The 15,485-nt window shown below is 50.5% G+C and overlaps 2 long non-coding RNA genes across 4 annotated transcripts; both read right to left on the minus strand.

Moving 5' to 3' along the window:
- Positions 1–5,495: 5,495 nt before the first annotated feature.
- On the minus strand, positions 5,496–7,211 carry LOC136003530 (uncharacterized). Its single transcript, XR_010608118.1, has 2 exons — positions 7,119–7,211; positions 5,496–6,446 (listed from the first exon to the last, which is right to left on the minus strand). It is a non-coding gene; the product is annotated as an uncharacterized LOC136003530 (long non-coding RNA).
- Positions 7,212–7,246: 35 nt separating this feature from the next.
- Positions 7,247–12,692, minus strand: LOC136003532 (uncharacterized). 3 transcript variants are annotated; one of them, XR_010608120.1, is made up of 5 exons: positions 12,151–12,692; positions 11,882–12,051; positions 11,742–11,795; positions 10,628–11,630; positions 10,139–10,272 (listed from the first exon to the last, which is right to left on the minus strand). It is a non-coding gene; the product is annotated as an uncharacterized LOC136003532 (long non-coding RNA). The 3 variants fall into 3 exon arrangements; XR_010608121.1 differs by lacking the exon at positions 10,139–10,272 and adding an exon at positions 7,247–7,428 and having other exon boundaries at positions 11,742–12,051; XR_010608119.1 differs by having other exon boundaries at positions 11,742–12,051.
- Between the last annotated feature and the right edge of the window lie 2,793 nt (positions 12,693–15,485).

Raw genomic sequence — 15,485 nt, forward strand, 5'->3', positions numbered from 1 at the left:
AGTGACTGACAGGCGTCTCAGCAAATGGGAGCCGTGGGGGGGCAGAGCGGAAACGGGGCGGGACTGAGGGTGACTGACAGACGCCTCAGCCAATGGGAGCCGGGGGGGGCGGAGGGGAAACGGGGCGGAAACAGGGCGGGACTGAGAGTGACTGACAGGCGCCTCAGCCAATGGGAGCCGTGGGGGGGCAGAGCGGAAACAGGGCGGGACTGAGAGTGACTGACAAGCACCTCAGCCAATGGGAGCCGAGGGGGGGGCGGAGTGGAAACGGGGCAGAAACAGGGCGGGACTGAGAGTGACTGACAGGCACCTCAGCCAATGGGAGCCGTGGGGGGGCAGAGCGGAAACAGGGCGGGACTGAGAGTGACTGACAAGCGCCTCAGCCAATGGGAGCCGTGGGGGGGGCGGAGTGGAAACGGGGCGGAAACAGGGCGGGACTGAGAGTGACTGACAGGCGCCTCAGCCAATGGGAGCCGTGGGGGGGCAGAGCGGAAACAGGGCGGGACTGAGAGTGACTAACAAGCACCTCAGCCAATGGGAGCCGTGGGGGGGCGGAGTGGAAACGCGGCGGAAACAGGGCGGGACTGAGACTGACTGACCGGCGTCTCAGCCAATGGGAGCCGTGGGGGGGCGGAGTGGAAACGGGGCGGAAACAGGGCGGGACTGAGAGTGACTGACCGGCGTCTCAGCCAATGGGAGCCGTGGGGGGGGCGGAGTGGAAACGGGGCGGAAACAGGGCGGGACTGAGAGTGACTGACCGGCGCCTCAGCCAATGGGAGCCGTGGGGGGGCAGAGCGGAAACAGGGCGGGACTGAGACTGACTGACAGGCGCCTCAGCCAATGGGAGCCGTGGGGGGGGCGGAGTGGAAACGGGGCGGAAACAGGGCGGGACTGAGAGTGACTGACAGGCACCTCAGCCAATGGGAGCCGTGGGGGGGCGGAGTGGAAACGCGGCGGAAACAGGGCGGGACTGAGAGTGACTGACCGGCGTCTCAGCCAATGGGAGCCGTGGAGGGGCAGAGCGGACACGGGGCGGGACTGGGAGTGACTGACAGGCGCCTCAGCCAATGGGAGCCGTGGGGGGGCGGAGTGGAAACGGGGCGGGACTGAGAGTGACTGACAGAGGCCTCAGCCAATGGGAGCGACAGGGGGGCAGAGCGGAAACGGGGCGGGACTGAGGGTGACTCACAGGCGCGTCAGCCAATGGGAGGCTGGTGGTGGCGATGCTTAACGGGGCCACTCACCGCCCCCCCCCCGTCTCCAACACCTGCTGTACCGCGTTTTGGCCACATGAGGGCAGCAGCTAGCGCTGCACTGAGCCACTCACCTGCCCCCCCCCATCTCCAACACCTGCAGTACCCAGCTTTGGCCACAGGAAGGCAGCAGCGACCCGTGCCCCGCGACACGCCATGCCCCACCCCTCCCACCAGCTGCAGTACCCAAGTGTGGACACCTGGTGGCAGTACACGCTCACTTTTCCGTACCCAAGTGACAACGGGGTGAGAGCAACGGCCGCTCCCAGCGCAGTTTAGAAATAGACAAAAATGGCTTAAAATAGGTTAGAAATGGGGGAAAAGGGGTTAGAAACAGAAAAAAAAGGCTTAAAATGGGTAAAAAATGGGAAATAATGTGTTTGAAGTGGCAAAAATTGGTTAGAAATGAAGAAAAATGGTTTAGAAAGGGCCAAATGGCTTAAAAGAGGATAGAATCGGACATAAAAGGGTTCCAAAGGGCTAAAAATGGCATAAATGGTGTTAGAAGTGGCAAAAAATGGGTTAGAAATGGTCAAAACTGGCTTAAAACTGGTGACAAATGGGCAAAAATGCGTTAGAAAAAGAAAAAAGTGGTTTAAATGGAGTCAGAAACAGGCCAAAAAGAGGCAGAAATTGAAAAAAATGGCATTAAACAGGTTAGAAGTGGCCAAAAATGGGTTAGAAACAGCCAAAACAGTTTAGAAATTGCAAATAAAAGCTTAAAACGGTTTAGAAGTGGGCATAAAAGCGTTAAAAGTGTTAAAATGGGTCAGAATTTGGCAAAAATGGGTTGGAAATGGCCAAAACCACTTTAGAAATACAAAACCCCAAAAACCAACATTAAAATGGGCTAGAAATGGGAAAATGGGTTAGAAATTACAAAAAATGGCTCAAAATGGGTTAGAAATGGTCAGAAATTGGTTAGAAGTGGCAAAAAAATGGCATAAAATGGGTTAAAAGTGGCCAAATTTGGGTTAGAAATGGCCAAAACTGGTTTAGAAATGGAAAAAAAAGGTTTAAGATGGGTGAGAAATAGCCAAAAAAATGGCTTAAACTGGTAAAAACTGGGCAAAAATGGGATAGAAATGGCCATCAATGGCTCCTTCTTTCCCTCCCTCCTTCTTTCCTCTCCCTCCTTCCCTCTCTCCTTGCTTCCCTCCTTCCTTTCTTCCTTCCCTCCCTCCTTCCTTCCTTCAGAATGAGAGTGAATACAAGAGCAGAGGTTCTGAGACAATCTAATAGAAGAGAAGGTAAGAATACAGTTGAATATGGGGAAGAGAATAGAAGGGAAGAGAACCTAAGAGATTACTAGAGAAGAGCATCCAGGGGAAAAGAATACCAGGGAACGTTAAGAGATCTAACAGAATCTAAGATTACAGAGCTGAAGAGCATCTAAGAAGAGAATATAGGGGGAGAGAGTATCATTGAATAGAAGAGAATCTAAGATTAGAAGAGTAGAGAAGAGAATCTAAGAGAAGCCAAGGGAGAAAAATTGAAGAGCATACAGGAAAACGGAAGAGAAATTTAGAGAAGCTAAGAAAAGGAACTGAAGAGACTGTAAGAGTATACCAGCAAATAAAACAGAAGGGAATCTAAGAGAACAACATGTAAGCAAATATAGAAGAGAGACAGGAATAAGTGAAAACACTATACACTGTAAGAAAGACAATATAGGAGAAAATAAGAAAACGTAGGACTACAAAAAAAGGGAAGAGAATATAAAAGAGGGAAGAGACTCTTAAGAGAGCAAAAGAGAAGGGAATAGAAGATAAAGGAATATATGAGAAGAGACTATAAGAGAATCTAAGATAAGGGAAGAGAACGTAAGAGGAGAGAATTTAAAAGAAAAGAGAAGGGAATAAAAGAAGAGAATATAAGGGAGAGGAAGAGACTAAGAGAATACAGGACAAGAGAAGAGAGTAAAGAGAAGGGAATAGAAGAAAATGCGAAAGGATACAAGAGAAGGGAGAAGAAGAGAATAGAGATTAGAAAAGACTAGGAGAATGGATGGAAAGAGAATATAAAAGAATCTGAGAAAACAGAACCAGAAGGGAAGGGAAGAGACTATAAGAAAATGGAAGAGACTAAGAGAATAGAGGAGAACAGGAGAGAAAAGAGTACAAGAGACGGGAAGACAGACAGGAAGGGAAGAGACTGAAAGAGAGTATTAGAGAAGACAAAAGCAATGTGCTCCTGGCTTGATAAGGTCTTTATTTTTTCAGGACAACTATCTGACTTCATTAAAAGCAGGAATCTTTAAATATAAATAGTCTTGTCTGTCGTGGAGCTCCAAACCTTTGCAGCAGTCATCCAGCTGTGAGAGGCAGCTGCACAAAGGGAATCCTTTCTCTAAGGCGAGCAGCTGAGCAGCGACCTGTTACAGCCACCCATCAATGTCTAGCTGCGCGGCGACACGAATGCCACCAACGGAGCAGATAAGCTCTGGCACCAGCCACCGAACAGGAGGAGATGCTGCTGCGTGCACGGAACGCAGAGGCAGAGCTCTTGCTGCGTGTGCACTGAGTGGCAATAACAAGAGTTTTCCATTCACATCCCCAGTGGCCTTACTCTTCCTCACGTGCCACTTTGCCGTGCTTCACTGCGGCACCCGAGGACTTTGTCCCTATACGGCTGGGTTCATGAGCGCACTGCGCGCCGGGCAGCCCGCATCACCTGCGGGGCTCTGTGATCACCAGGCTGCGGCAAAGGCAGCAGTAGAGAGGGGTCCCTTGGAAATGTGCTGTCTGCCTGCAGGCACCGCGCTGTTACGGCACCTCCTTGAAATCGGGGGCTAAATACACATCTCTGTCCCTGCGAGTGGTGCCCGGGGCTGCCGGGAAAGCGAATCTGTGGACTAGGCTGCGTGTGCTCTGGTCTGTGAGCCCCCCGTCAGCTGTGGCACAGCGGAAGTCCTGTCACAGTAAAATGTTTGGCAGATAACACCCTTTAGGGAACTACAAACCCGCACTGATGCTGCATGCCTGGCAGGCTAGGAAAGGTAGATACATTTGGGGTTACGCACACGAAAGCTCTACACCCTGCTGCGGTTCAAGTGCCATTGTTCTTACAGGCAGATGGCAAAGCAGCCTCAGGCCTCCTGCTGGGCTCAGGGGTCCATCAGCTGCACCAGAGGAGCCTTTCTTTCAGGATGTGACACTCGCTATGCTGGTAAGTGACCAGTTCAAATAGGCTGAAATGCAAGCGAATTTGCCCAGAGCTGGGTGTTACTCCCACTGGTACCAGTACTTGTGGTAGCAAACATTTAATGAGAACCACATGCTGAGCAGACCTCAGTATTTCAAACAAGCCAGTTTCCCCTCCCTGGCTGCATTACACTATGTTCCTCCAGATGAACTGAACCTCATGTCAGCAAAGCACTTTAGCTCAAGGTACCAAAGATGAGCTTCAGCAAGGGCACAATCGCACCAGACACACGAAAGAGCATGAGGAGGACAAGCCCTTCCGTAAGAAAGAAGGATAGCTGTGGCTTTGGGGTTTTAAAAGAGACCCTCAGCAGCTGCAGGGAAACACCTGCATGCCCTGGGGTTCTAACCATAGGATCACAGAACGGTTTTGGCTGGAAGGAACCTTTAAAGGTCACCTCGTCCAACCCCTCCCCTGCAACGAGCAGGGACATCTCCAACTACATCGGGGGGCTCAGAACCACATCCAGCCTGGCCTCGGATGTCTCCAGGGACGGTGCATCCACCACCTCTCCGGGCAACCTGTGCCGGTGCTTTACCACCCTCATTACAGAAAAATAATGGGACTGACCTGCAGTGCCCGGTTCTCCCTCCCTCCGGCCCTTGCCTTCTCCTCAGCAGTGCAGCTCCTCTGCTGCAGAGCTGGGATCCCCCTCAGGAAAATCAACTCTGAGCCCTGAAACTGCCCCACGAGTCTCCGCCCACACAAGCGGGTCAGGATAGCAAAGCTTTGTCAAGTTGTCGTGCACATCACCTAGACGGAAGACATCCTAAACAAGGACAACACACTGGGAGTACTCTGGTGGACTCCCATTGGGTTGGAAAGACTGCATGGGTACTAATTCAACAAAGACAATACCAAGAGCTGTAAACTCTGCTGGCAGTACCCGAACGTCAAGAGGAAACTGGGGAGCTGCATTGTTACAACATCCAACAGGATGATGAGAAAAACAGTGGTAATTCCCCGCAGAGCTGCTGCAAAACAGCCTGCAAGCAAACCGATTGCTGCTTAGGCAAAAAGCAATGCAATGGTCTCAAATCAGGAAAGCAAATCAAGCTGAGATTTCCTGTGACAATGCTTTCAATTACATGAATGTACTTGGCTGGAAGGGAAAAAAACTTCTTGAATTAAGCAAGCAAGCAAGTTGAACAAAATAATTCCGTCCTTGTTCAAGCAGAGGACGTGGTTTTGCTCCGATTTACTGGCCCCAGGTGTTTCTATAGGAGGATCTAGATCTGTCCAGCTGTTGAAGGGACACTCTGCATTTATGCCAATGTAAGAGGAAACAAAGTCCTGCATCCAGATCTTGGGCCCCAGCTCCAGAGGGACGTGGAGCCGCGCAAGTGAGCCAGAGGAAACCATGGAGATGCTGAGAGGGCTGGAGCACCTCTGCTCCGCAGCCAGGCTGAGAGAGATGGGCTTGTTCGGCCTGGAGAATAAAAGGTTCCTTAAGGGGAAACCTTAGAGCAGCTCCAGTGCCTACAGGGGCCACAAGAAACCTGGAGAGGGGCTTTGGACAAGGGCTTGCAGGGACAGGCCAAGGGGGAATGGCTTTAACCTGCCAGAGGGGAGACTGAGACGGGCTCTCAGGCAGAAGCTCTTCCCTGTGAGGGTGCTGAGGCGCTGGCACGGGGTGCCCAGAGAAGCTGTGGCTGCCCCATCCCCGGCAGTGTTCTAGGCCAGGTAGGACACAGGGGCTTGGAGCAAGCTGCTCTACTGTGAGGTGTCCCTGCCCGCCCGTGGCAGGGGTAGGAACTGGATAAGCTTTAAGGTCCCTTCCAACATGAACCATTCCAGGATTCTATAAAATGCAGAAACGGGGAGGATAACTACAGGCAAACTACAGACCAATTGGTGAAAGCAGAGGGTAAATGGATTTCCTCTCTTGGCAACGTCCGAGGAGCATCTGCTACAATTACCAGACATACCTCCGCTCTCCTCTGTTGCTTCCCATTAGCAGAAACTTCTCTTTTCTTTCTGGTCTTGCAGCTGAAAGAAAGAGGTTAAAAACTCTTCTGGAGCTCCTGAAAGGGTCTGTTCCGGCACGCACAGTGTCCACGTGAGAGCACCCTGCTCTGAAACAGAAGGGTTCTTTTATTTACCAAACAACAAGAACCGGGTTTTTCTTCAGCTCAAGAAACCGCTGACGTGAGTCCACCACAGCACCAACACTGACGAGGCTGACAGGCTGGTGCGTCTAATACCAGCTATCACATCTTCCACCTCGCTTAGCTTAGGTTTCAGCACAGCTGCTGTGCACCACTGCTCGCCACCAAACACCGGTTTAGGAAGTGCCAAGTGGAAAGTTCTGCCACCATTTATTTAGCCATCAGATCGACACTGAAGACCAAATGGGGATAAAATCTCCTACGCAGGAGGAGGAGGTGCCAGAGAAACCCTTAAGTACCAGCGAGCTGGTGGCGCTGGGCACCAGCCCTGTACACGTAGCCTGTGCCCATCCTGCAGCCCCACAGGCTGGCCCTGCTCCTCTCGGCTGGGATGCCGGGCTGCACGGCCCCCACACGTCCTGCCTCTGCTGACACCTGCTGCCGACTCTGTGGCCCTAAACCTACAGGTAATACCACTTGGGGTTCATTCTCTCTTGCCCTCTGTGAACTGCTGCTCAGGGTCCTGCTGGGGCGGGAGGGAGCCATCAGGTACCTGGTTTCTGCGTGGCAGCGCAGCCCCTGCGATGCAGACATCCATGCAGGAGGTCGTCATCTCTTGCAGTTTCTGTGCTTACTCCAGGGTATTCTCTGGGCACTTTACCTGGAAGATCACAGCGCATCATTTCCTAACAGTAGCTGGGAATTGGAAGCTAAACCCATTCTAACACGGGAAACAAGTGATTCAAAAAACACCCCTTTTCTGACCAAATGAGCCCTTGCATCCACTCCCAGGGTCTTCTGAAGCAGTTCTGTGGTTAGGGTGGTGACATTACCGCTTTCAAGGGATGCGGTGACAGATGAGCCTGAAAGAACACAGGTTTCAAGATAAGAAAAGAACAAAGTGCTGTGCCTTAGGTCACTGTATTTGAGAGCTGTGAACAACAGCAGCAAGGGCAGAGCAGGCAGCTTCCAGATTTCTTTATGCTGTTTGGAAACAGCGAGGAAAAGCCCCTCACCTAAGCGCTGCGGCCCTCACCCAGAGCTCTTCGACCCCAGAGGCAGTGTGTCTGCTCACTCTTTCTGGCTGTGCTTCCCTGCCAGGTCAGCTCGCTGCCCAGGGCCTGGCCAGCAGCGCCCACGGTTGCATTAACACCCCCGGGAAGTACTGCCCTGCCCAAGTCTAGCCTCCTACCTGTGCAGCATACATACTACATCTTTGCAGCATACATACTACATCTTTGCTGACAGCTACCCATCCCTTTGAGAGGGAAAACCACGGCTGTTGACCAGCCAGGTCAAACATATTCTGTCCTGTAGGGTGATGGACACATGCTGCACACTGGGCCATCCACAGCTGTCTCATACATTAAAAGCACTAGGATTCAAAGGGCATTTGTAAAGCTTTAACGAGACAAACTCCGTTTCATCTTCAGACGGCATAATTTTTATATGGCAGAAAATTCCATGAGCAACCCTTAGACCAACTGCTGCCACAACTAAAGCCTTCAGCTCGACGACCAGGGCAAATCAACAGCAGAGCACATAAAGATTTTGTCTGTTCTCAACAGGTTGAGACTTTAAAATCATTCAGCATAAACAGAGCAGCCCTAAAGCCACCCAGTCTGGTAGCTCGATGCGTCTCCTGCTACAAGCACCTCCCAAGACAGATTGAGATCTGGATCAGCTCCCTCACAACGCCGTCTCTGCATCCAGAATACCAAGCATTTATGAAGAAACCTGATGGCTACTGCAGCAAGGCCGGTGTCCAAACCGGGGGAAACCAGGGGAGCAGCAGCAGCAACTGCAGTCCTCACTGACAGTCTCAAGGGAAAGGCTGCGATGAGCTGGCTGGGGTCCCCTAGGGCACAACGCGGCAAGGTCTATTTGCAGAACAAAAGGAGGGCAATGAGCCCTGCCCCTGCTGCCGCAGACCTGACTCATTTCATGGAGGGAGAATGTCAGGCTCCAGATCTCTCAGCACCTTCAAGCTCCAGTGAACAGTCTCATTTCCAAGCCACCCGCACGTTTAGATCAGAGAAAACAAACAGGGAATTCCGTGGCTGCTTCCTAATCGGGTGTTTCCACCTCCGCCCCTTCCCCTGCCAGTGAAGGCACAGTGTGAATTAAGGACCTCCGGGTAACCCCCGCCCCGGGTCTTTACTCCCCCCAGTACCGAGCCCCTGGCGCTGTGAGGCTTCCCGCGCGGGCAGCCAGCGGGCAGGAGCCGCCCCTCTGCGCCCGCCCAAGGCACGGACGGACGGGCGGGCCGCCGGGCCCGCTCGCCTCCCCGATAACCCCGGCGCGCTCGGACCTCAGCTGCTGCCGCCGCTGCCGGGACCCGGACCCGGACCCTGCCCGCCGCCATGCTGCTCCCGGGCGCTGCGCATGCGGCACCGAAACGGCGCGCGGAGGGACCGGAGCCGGCGCGCCAACACCGGGCTGCGGCCACGAGCACCCCGCGGGCATGCCCGCACATCAACCCGCAACCGCGGCGGCCACCACGTGACACGGGCCTCTTCCGGGGACAGCAGCGGGGACAAAGGGAGCACCACTGCTCATGCGCGGAGCCCGGGCTGCAGTACCGAACTCTGGACACAAGATGGCAGCAGCGAGACACCCGGGCGCCACACCGCCCCCCCCAGCCCATCATGGTGTGGTCGTTATGTGATCGCTATGGGGTCTGTACGACTCTCTACCGATTGCTGTGCATCTCTGCCACAGCTCCTTGATGCAAGACTACTTTCATCACGTTGACAACTGATTCATAACAGATAACTGAAAAAACAGCTGCAAAATTACCACCGAGTTGCTAAAAAACAACTCAGTTAATACCCACACAACCTTTTGTCTCTAAAGACTATTGATGAGCCCAGAACCTGTAACCTCCATCCCAAGAAAACGCACAAGCTTTGCCGCTAATCGTAGTACACACAGACTTGCACTACAGATGCTCCACCTGGCCCAACTACTGACCATGAGCAGAGCAACTCAAGGCAATCACACACACACACAAAGAACACTACAGACTCTGTGACACCGAAAAGAGAGAAAAATCTGAAGAAGTAGACTACCTCCCAGATGGAACACTACATCCACCCAGATCACCTGCACAGCCGCAAGAGCAACGCAACAGGGCTCCTCAGGAGCCTGAGAACAAAGTCCGACATGACCATGTGTTTCCAAAAACAACCACAAAACCTGACATGATGGACATGCAAAAAGCATGAAGACCCATGAGCACGACCCAAAATTCAAGACCCAAGAGCATGAAAATGCACAGACAATGTCCTAACCAATGAAACGGGATGCCAAGATAACAGAGATATGAAAGCAGCCTGGAGACACGGAGACACTCAGACACTCTGGCTCAGACACTGACTCTTGATACACTATCACACCCACTCACAAGCAGACTCTCTGGCCCTGACTCATTAATTACAAGCTTATTCCCAGAGCTCTTCTGTCCATTCACACAGATCACGAGGAGTAGACAGCTACACTGATTATAGAAACCCACCACCTATGTTCCAGAGCGCAAGAGCTCCAGCTAAAAGAAAACCAGAGACAAACAGAGAACTCTCAACTAGTTTATTAACATGGGATACTATAGAGATAGTGAAGGATACTTCTCATGGTTGCTTATCTTACTGTCATGGGTTCTTTTTGGCACCCAACGTGGAGCTCGAAGGGTTGAGATAACAACAGATCTGACCAGATTAATAGTAAAACAACCGTGGTGGTTTATACAAGGTCAGCCATAAATCACGCAATTGCTCTCTCACTCCCCCCCTTCTTGCCCTCCCCCTACTCCTGGGGGGACAGAGAGGAGAATCGAAAAGAATGCAAATCCCACAAGTTGAGTTAAGAAGAGTTATTAATTAAGGTAGAACACAAGTCACTACTGCTACCACCAATAATGACAATAATAAGGGAAATAACAAGGGAAGAGAATACAACACCTCACCACCAGTCGACTGATAACTCGCCTGCCCCCCAGCCAAACCGAGCACCAACCCATACCTCATCCCACCCTGCAGTCTCTAGCCCTTCCAGGTAACTCACAGTTAGATCCTGGGCATGATGTGCTGTGGTACGGAATACCTCTTTGGCTAGCTTGGGTCAGGTGTCCTGTTCTCTGCTTCCTCCCGGCTTTCCCCCCTCCCTGGCAGAGCATGAGGATCAGAAAGTCCTTGGTCAGACTAAAACATTTGTGTTATCAGCTCTGTTCCCAGGCTGGAAGTCAAAACACAGCGCTGCACCAGCTACTAAGAAAGAGAAAACAAGACTGATACTGCTGAACCCATGAGAACACACTTACGAACCCCAAGGACCCTGTGAGGACCATACACAAACCAGCTCCGAGAATCATCATGGCCGTGCGAGGTGGCAGGCTCAACCTTAGCGGGCGTCCCCGCGCAGGCAACGGTCACCTGGGTGGGATGAGCTTCTGCCTCCCTCACCTAGCATGAGGCTCGGGCTTCCATACTCACAAGCAGGCACGCTCATTGCGACGCAGGGGGCGAGCCCACGTCGCAAGAAGTGGCCAACAATATCTGGGAAGGTCTGCAAGGGTCAGCACTTTTCCAGGCAGTTCTAAAGCACAACTTCCCGGGTAGGCACCAAAGCTGGACTTTTTGGGAAAAGCCAAAGCAGTACACCACAAGAGGGAGCCAAAGAGAACAAACACTACTTTCCTACCTTTGTGTGTTTCACCACCGACCATTACCTATTGTCCCCGACACAACACCCCACACTTAAGCCCCACAAATGGCACTTTTGCATCCTGTCTTTTAACTCTGAGGCACTACCTTCACTAGAGCTGACCATTTACCTCCAGGCACCCTCTACTGTGTCCTCAGACATTCTGGCTCAAATACTACATTGGAATGCTACATCTCAAACCCCTTCCTGCCATTCTGACATTGTCCTCCACACCCTCTCTTCCTACAGGAGGCCCTCTACTTAGCGTGCGTAGTGCCATGCGTCTCGAGGTGGCCTCACTGCTCGGAACTCCCACAGCAGATGACAGCCATGTTGCTCCCCTTGCCAAGTTGCTCTTCATCATCTGACAGAAACAAAAAAAGGGCAACACGTTGTGCTGGCCATCATCTCCAGCATCCCAGCCATCTATGCCAGCCTTTCCTGTAACTCTACTTCGCCTTTACATTATGCTCACCTACTCCCAATCTATTGCAGAATACAATGCTGGGCTTCTCCTGCACTCTAGGACCTAGGAGTACAATAGAAAGAAATGACCATGGTGCTTGTAAAAAGTGACCAACCCCCACAACCATTATTGTTACCTCTCCGACTCACCTCAAATACTCATCTGACTGCAGAAGTAGAACGCAAGACCTGCAATAACCAACACTACTACTGAACCCTTTGCCATGTTATTCTCAGCTCTTACTCACCACTCACGCAGACAACCTTCTGACAGCCCTCCTCAGCTGGCAGCTTCACCTCTCTTGACTTAAGTGTGGCACCTAAAAAAGAAATGGAAACAGGCACTCATGGAGAGAAAAACAGAAGCTTTGGCCGACCCTGAAATAAGTTGCTACTGGGGTGTTCCAAGCATGGCTCACCTTGACTGAGTCATCTGAATGTTATTTTTCAGCTCGAGTGTGAGGATGAGTTTGAGCCAGGGAGTCTTAGCCAGGTAGTCAGAACCAGGAATTCTGTGTTAGAATCAACGTGAGATTTGTGTGGATGCATGAGCCAGTCAGTGTCAGACTGAGCCTAAGTGAGTGTGAGGAGAAGTCAGCGCCAGAGAACGTCTGTGCAGCTTAAACGTGAGTATGAGTCTGAGCCAGTCTGTGTGAGAGGGAGCCTGCACTGTCTGCCAGTCTTGAATATGAGTCTAAGCCAATGAAAGCCAGAAAATTAAAGCTGGGGAGCAGGCAATGAACCAGAACCAGACGAAACAAGACCCAGCTGTGGATCGTCAGGGTGCTCTTATCCCAGCTGGGGGTTTGCCCCACCCCTGACCCAGGTCACTGAGGGAAGGGCTGGGGGTGACACCCTCCCTCCCTAACACAGTCAAGCTGTAGCTGCCCTACCCATGTAAGCTCATGCTACAGAGTAACCCCCTGCCTTTCCCTCAGCCCCATGCTACATTTCAAACCCCTTCCTGCCATCCGGACCTTGTCCCCCACCCTCCAGTCCCAAGCAGCAATCCCTCTACTTAGCTTCCATAGTGCCATGGGTTTCAAGCTGGCCTTGATGCTCAGAACACCCACATCAGAGTCCTGTGATCTTGCCACAGCTGCCAAGTTTCTCTTTATCACCTGCAGCAAACAAACGAGCAAACAGGATCACACTGTGCTGGCCACCATCACCACCACCACCCCACCCACCAGTGCTGGCCTGCTCTGTAACAGCCCTCTTCCTCCTTCAAAGCTCATCAACATTGTGCTTGCCTGTTCCAAACCCACAGTGGAGTCCGACACTGAGCCTCTCCTCACCTCCAGGTCCTAGGAGTACAATAGAGACAAATGATCACCCTGCTTGCAAAAAGGGACCGACCCCACTATCCTCCTTACCTGACTCACTTCAAGCACTCATCCAACTCCAAAGGTAGAGGGCAGCCCTGCAACACGGAGCGCAAATACTGAACCCCTTTGCCATGCTCTCCTCAACAATTAAGCACCCCCAACACACACAACCCCCGATCTTCTCACAGCCCTCCTGAGTTTGCAGCTTCACCTCCCTCGAGTTATCTGCAGCACCTAGAAAAGAAAAGGGAACATGCACACACTGACAGAGATACAGAAGCTGCACCCTTCCCTCAGGAAGTCCCATCTCTCTCTCCTGTCACTTTACTACTCATCCACTAGCCCTCAGAGCTTTTCCATCCCTTTATTCTAACGTGTACACCCCCTGGAATACACCACCAACAAAAAGTAATTGCAGCTTTATGAAAATGACAAGACCCTAAAATAAATAGCTGCTTGGGTGGTCTAAGCTTTGCTCACCTTGGCTAAATCACCTGAATGTCTTTGTTTAGTTAGAATGTGAGAGCGAGTCTGAACCAGGAAGCCTGTGTTAGTCTCGATGTGAGACTCGTGTGGTTGGGCGAGCCAGTCAATGCCAAATTGAGCCTAAATCTGAACTAGAGTGTCTGTGCTGTTTAAGTATATGAGCCTGAGCCAGTCTGTGTGGAAGAAAACCTCTTTGAGACTAAGCCCTAGAATGTGAGACAGAAAACCCCCACCCAGTCTGAAACCAAGTATAGTTTTGAGCCCAGCTTCATAAAAGTGAAGCTATGGAATCTGAGAATTTTGAATAGAAATCTAAGCCCCCAAAAGAAACCCAAGAAGTTAAAATCAGAGAGCAGCCAAGAAACCAAACCCAAAACAACAAAAACCAGGTGCACCTTGTCAGGCTGTTTTTATCCCAGCAGCTGGTTTGCCCCACACCTGAGCCAGGGCACTGGGGGGGGGGTTGTGGGTAGGGCTTGGGGTATATAAGGCACAGCTTCAGGGTAAGGCTCCTTTTTAGGATTTGATGCTATTCAAGGTAAGGTCTTTGGGGTGTTTTGTGGTTTTAATGGTGTGTGTATTGCTTTTGTTTTTTGAGTTCTTTAAAATGATTTTTTCTGGGCTAAATTTTTTAAGCTATCTTCGGTTTTGCATCTTCTTGTATAAATGAATTTCTTTGTGCTGTGGTTTTACTTGAGGTGCTGTTGTTAGTGGTGGTGCTCAGGTAAGTGTTTTTATTGCCCTTAGCCACAGAACTTACAGAAAAATTTGTTTACAGTTTATGTTCTTATTACTTGTCTTTTATTTCTCATAAAATAGTTATAACAGTGGTTACTGAACAAACATTCCATTTATATGTTTCAGAGTTACTTCAAGAGTGCCTTTGGGTTTGTGCTCTTTCAAAAACTAAGTTGGACACTTGGGTCTAAAGAATACCAAAACATAATATTAATGTTCTTTTGGGATGTAGTGACTGTTAAATAACTGATGACTTTTGGCAGGGAAAGATAAAAGAATGCTTTTCAGCTTGTATATTTCTCATTTTAAAACTCTAAATTACAGAGTGCTTGTTCATTACAGTCTGCATATAATAAATATTTCGGGGAATTTCCTTGTCTTAGTCTGCAGAATGTTGTGTGGCAGTTTTTTTATTTTTTCCTTTTACTCCTGTTACTGCAAATGATAAAAATAAATTGGGTGGGTGCAGTAAACACCCATGTGTCCAGTGTGGGAGATCTGAGCAACAATTTTAGTTTGAGACTTAAGACACTATAAAAACTAAGCCGAAAGAAAAGTTTTCCACAGAAGAGACGGGGGAAACAGCATCAGGATAGCAGAAAGAGATTTGAAATACACCATGGGGATGAGAAAAATTAAGTGGGACTTTTTTTAGCACCATCTTATAGTGGGCAGGGTAGTACAGCTTGACTGTTTTAATGAGTGCATTAGCTTGTGAGCTGTTTTGGTGCTTCCAACTCACTGCTAGAACTGAAAGTGTTAAGCTTGTTCTTGGAACTTAGTCCTTTATATACTGAGTGCTTGTGTTGGCTGGTTAAAAGCTGGTCAGGCATTCGTGTTCATTACTTACAAACATAAAGCAGAGAACAGCTTTCTTTTCAGTCACATCAGCAGGAGCCTTCTAAGGCTTTCATCCAGCTTCCAGTTCCAGCTATAAAAAGGTAAAGGGCTTCATTTTGAGTGTGATGCCCTCATGTTTAGAAGAACATGGCAAAAAGATTCAGTATTTGTGTTTGGTGTTGCAGGTCTTGTCTTTTATGTTGGGAGTCGGACGAGTGCTTGAGATGAGTCAGAGGGATAAGCAGAAGGATTGTGGAGTCGGTCACTTACGAAAGAACCATGGCAATTGGCTTCTGTTGAACTCCTAGGGCACGCAGGGGAGAAGAGGCCCTGCATCAGACTCTGGAGTTGCTTTGAGACAA

The sequence above is a fragment of the Lathamus discolor genome, chromosome 22, assembly GCF_037157495.1.
Source record: "Lathamus discolor isolate bLatDis1 chromosome 22, bLatDis1.hap1, whole genome shotgun sequence".
Classification (NCBI taxonomy): domain Eukaryota; kingdom Metazoa; phylum Chordata; class Aves; order Psittaciformes; family Psittacidae; genus Lathamus; species Lathamus discolor.